Genomic DNA, 5,429 nt, shown 5'->3' on the forward strand with positions numbered 1-5,429 from the left:
GACAGTGTGTATAAATCTTGTAGTGACACCAGATGGATAGCATAACGATAAAAGCAGCTGTATAATGAAAAGTAAAAAGACTCGAGCTTCCATTCTTGAAAACTAGATAAAAATCGAAAAATAATCCATTAACAATAAACACTGTGGCCCAGTTGTGCTCTCTCACGATGTCTAATGGCTATTGAGGTCGCTGATATGGAGTAGCTGGCATGAGTCGTGCTTGGGTGGCTCAGATGGTAGAGCACTTGCCCGCAAAAGGCAAAGGTCCGGAGTTCAAGTCTCGGTCCGGCACACAGTTTTAATCCGTCAGGAAGTTTCATATCACCGCACACTCCGCTGCAGAGTGAAAATCTAATTCTACCTGGCAGTAGATGGCAGCACAATGCACCTAATATGAAAAACGTATGTTTTGGAGGGTCACCGGATACTTTTGATTACATAGTCTACCTAATTATTGAAAAATGCTTGGTAGGAGCATGTTTGGTGGTATCTAAAACTACTGTAGATTTCTCCATCGCGAAAATTTTGCTTTACAAGGTCTGTAATGAGAATGCAATTTCACTTCAGGTCTAAGAATAAATTTACTGCTTCCTGTGCAGATGATGCAAAAACAGTCAACTGTATTTACAGTGTGACATGTTTAGCAACATTCACACCATTTCAGTTCTTATCCCAGAGTAAATTTACACTCATGTCTTCAGTACGCATAGTTCTGTAGCTACTGTGTTAAATTACAATTGGACGCTGGTACCAATATACACACCACATCATCAGAAGTCATGTTATCAGTCTATTGTCAGTTAAAAAGAATGGTACAACAACGTCGAAACATACACATTACAGGGTGCAGCAGCAAATTTTCCATCTTCCCATATTTCCCTTCTGCCCACCTTCAGTGAATTTCTTTTCAGCCCAGCGCCATGTCAGCAGAGCAGCTGCAGAGGCTGCAACACAACAAGCCGAACCTCAGCAGTCAGTCTGCTGAACTACGGCTCGTGGCAACTGGAAAACAGTTTTGGCCAGTCCTGTCGGAAAACTAAGCAAGCCACACAGCACGTGAACTGTACACCACTCCCAGGGAATGAAAGCCAATTGTGTTCTTAATATTTCGAAAAATGGCTACTTTGCAATTTGTCAGAATAGATTATAAATAATTGCGGTGATCAATCTCCATTATCAAACAGGTTATTTCCACTTGTAAGGGTGGGGGTTTGTTTCTTTTTTTTTATTCTAGAATGGAGAACATCTATGTGGGGAAAATGATAACTTTAATGTCGCAGTATTTCTCACCAAATTACAGCTTTAAAACAATTTTCAACTTGACAACATAAAAACAGCGCAATGGGTAACGCATCTTGCCAACATCAAAAAGGGAAATAATTTTATACATAACAATATTAAATATTAACTCTCTGAAAGAACACTAATCCTAAGCACAATATTATGAAAGTTTAATTGGAAGTTTCATTACACTATTGCTCCTACACATACGTTATGATGTTGGTCAGTACTACGAAAATCGTCCGATTCCAGTTCAAAGTTCAGTACTATTTAGGATGACAATCAAGTCTATGGTGGATGATTAGTCAAGTGACAAATCTGAGGGCAAGATTACTCAAGGCCGCTAGAGTTTACAGTGGACGCAAGCTGGTGAACCAACAAAGTTATGCCTCTGCACGCGGTATTTACCTTAAGCTTGCAGCTGTCTGCAAGGCCGATCTCTCCCACTGAAATTCCTACAAAACTAATCTGGCCTTTGCTGAACTTTCCAGCATAAACTTTCCTTATGTTTCTTGCTATGCAAGGAAACATGTACTCAGCCCTAGTTTTATTATACAGGCACATGGTTGGAGCAGTGTGCATATTATAGTGCCCTCTCAGTTCTTGCAGAACAATTAACTAATCTTGCTAATTCGCTTCTCCACAGTTGGAGCTAACCGTTGCTGCAGCTAATTTTTTAGCTGGAGTGCAGCCGCTGTGAATGCACTGTCCACATAGATTTCTTCTCTGTGTCGTACGGAGCGTTAAGCACTCCATTCTGCACTTGAGAAGAATCCACCTGAAAAATTTCTCTCTTTTCCTACTCATGGCAGAACTACCTCCATCCACTTGTGTTCCTTTTTCAAGTCATGGCTTTTTTCAACCACTAGGTACGTTCCCCTTCAGTACTTTTCACCTTCCTAGTGCGTTTCCGCCAATCGGACGTTCTGTGACTGTTCTGGACGCCTGGGTTGGGTTGGGTTAAGTACATTGACCTTTCTTTGTCACACACTCGCTGGACGAAAATGCATCACCCTTTTGTTCGTATCCCATTTGAATTCCGAAATGCGGTTTTCTAAAGCTTCTTCTCTGCCCTTGTGCAGATACCCCGCTACAGGTGGTCCTCTGGCTCGAATCAACTGGCCAGGGATCGCTGCCCTCCTTCCTGCCACCCCTTTAAGTGGTTTCTGGCGTAACTCCTGCAGTGCAACTTTGCTACGCTGTTGTGGAGCTGGCTTTTGAAAACTAAAAGCAACTCGTGTTCCCTGTTCTACCTTCCACTCAAAGACATGCATTGTATAGGAATGGTGTGTTAATTACCATCAATTCCTTTTTGCATTTCATATTGATAGGCAAATGTTCTCATAACTGCCGATTTACATTATGTCATCTTCACCTTCTTGTTGCGATTTGTAAATGTCTCATGTAAGGTGCGAATCTGACCATTTATTCTGCCACCTTACACCCTGACTACCAGGAAGCAGTGACAGCATATCTTACAAGCCGTGATATAATGAGAATGTAAGCTAGCCCAACAGATATTCAAAAACAAAGTGATCATCTATGAAACATGCATATAGTTTGTTTATGGCAAAGGACACTGAAGCAGCCACCAGACATCATAACACAGTCACAAACGGTACACAGCACAGGCAAAAAGAACATTAATATCATCTTCATATTATTATGCCTACTTTTCAACATCAGACTTCAATAGTAAAAAAAATGCAATTGCCCTTCAGGCAGAAGACAGATTGTCAACTACCAGTGCAAGACAGCGAGACATATTTCACAATGCCGACTTCTGAGTTGTATTTCACCAACATTTACCAAAGATAGAAAACATTAATAATTGATTCTTTAATTTCACAATAATTAATGGGCTGCAACCATACCTCACTGAATTCGATATAATATTTATGTCCAGATTGTTAAGCAATCCTTTATTCTAACTCTTTATTTTCCCTCATTAGGCTTCCTAGTCACATCTGTCACAAAAATCCGAACTGATCCTCATTCCAACAATTACTACACATGTCCTTAAAATCACCACCAAAAAACTCGTGATAAATAGAGCTAAATTTGTATCATCTTGTCTACAAATATTTAAAAAATTTAGATTATTTCTCACTAGTTGGTTTGGTAACTTTCCAATATGTTCAGGCTTAATAAAAATTATCTACTCATGTCTATCTCAGGTAAAATAGTAACTAACAACATCCTGATTTTCAAGAATGAAGTCATTGAATACAAGTGAATTATCTTGACATTGATCCAGTGCAAGAATTTAATCATTATTTGCACTAGAAGTACTAAACTTTTTATTATTTTTGTCTTTCACTTTCTTATACACCTTTATAAATTCTTGATTTTTGGCTAATCTAAACTTTCAGAGTAAACATATGAATGACTGATTTTGTTCCATTTCAACCAGGTCAGAGGTAAAATATATTATTGTCAATCATTAATGCTGTCTTTCCACAATCATTAGGTCCTATTGTTGCACCCTGAATGAAATGTGATGAACGCTTACAATGCTTACTTTTTGATTTCTTCTCTGGAGTTATTTTTGGTTCACAATCAGTTTTCATTTCGTTAATGATATTTTTAGTAGTAATGAATTAGCCACTTATTTCAATTGAGTGACAAGCCATCTGTTCTAAAAAAAACAGAAAGGAAAAACGACTGACTGTACCTATACAGCACAGCTATAATAATATCACATTGGTTGGTTTATGTACAAAATTTTTGACACCAAATAATACATTGAAAAATATTAACTGTATTGTGATGAGGAAATGATAAAAATTCATGTTGGACCCTATAGCTTAAAAACCATAGCAAATTTTACTGGTGCCAAAAAGCCAAATATACCCATTCAACCAAATGAGATTTTAAAACGAGTTATTGTTGAGAGCTATGTTAAATTGTACATGGAAAAAAGATAACTGTTGATAGTGTGTTTAGATTTAGTAATACAACTATTACTGAAACTTCCTGGCAAATTAAAACTGTGTGCCAGACCGAGACTCGAACTCAGGATCTTTGCCTTTCATGGGCAAGTGCTCTACCATCTGAGCTATGGGCAAGTGCTCTACTATCTGAGCTACCCAAGCATGACTCATGAACCATCCCCACAGCTTCAATTCTGCCAGTACCTCGTCTCCTGTGAGGATGGGTTGTGAGTGGTGCTTGGTTACCTCAGATGATAGAGCACTTGCCCATGAAAGGCAAAGGTCCTGAGTTCGAGTCTCGGTCTGGCACACAGTTTTAATTTGCCAGGAAGTCTCATATCAGCATACAATCTACTGCAGAGCGAAAATCTCATTCAAGATGTTCTTAAAATTATTCCATTTGAATTAATTAACATTAATTGCAATTTAGCTGATGTGATGTTTGTGAAGTATAGTGATCACTTTCATCGAGAAACTAACATTATTGCTCCATTTGGGCCTAATGTAGGATTCAGAGCATTAGTAATTCATGAGTAATAGAACAGTGTATAAAGTTCTGGATTTAGAAATAACTGTAACTAATGAAAATGATAAGCTGGTTAACTTCAATGGTGCTAGTGGGACAGTTATTTGAGAAAAGTCTTAATAAATTTTTGTCGCTATCAGGTAAGTAACATTGACAGCTATCAGTTTTACTCATTCAATTTGAATGAGAAATCTAAAAAATAATCTAAATATTCCTAAGAAACATATTGAAATTAACATTCACATGAGTGCTGGTTCAGTTCATTCAAATCATGCTCAGTTCTACATGGGCTTTAGTATTGCTGATATTCATTATTATCCAGCATAAGATGGTAAATCCAACAAAAAATTAATCGATAGTTATGTGGCAAACGTATCTGATTTTATAACAGAAAAGAAAGGTAATAATATTCTGTACAGAACATCTTTTTATTTCACCATTAGATTTATTGTATTTGACTCAATCTCTTGTTGAAAAAATAAGCATGGAAGGGCATATAATTAACAACGGTAAAATAAATAGCAAGGAAAATGAAGTGTTTTATCCATCAGAAGTGTTTGGTGGCTTTTTTAAAAATTGTAAAGAAATTATGTGGGTGGTGATCCTACTGTAATTTTTACTTGGAGTTCCAGTGCTGGAGATGATATACTTACACGAGCTAACTACAATGTAACTAAAACTGAAGTAAA

This window comes from Schistocerca serialis, chromosome 11 (genome assembly GCF_023864345.2).
Source record: "Schistocerca serialis cubense isolate TAMUIC-IGC-003099 chromosome 11, iqSchSeri2.2, whole genome shotgun sequence".
NCBI lineage: Eukaryota > Metazoa > Arthropoda > Insecta > Orthoptera > Acrididae > Schistocerca > Schistocerca serialis.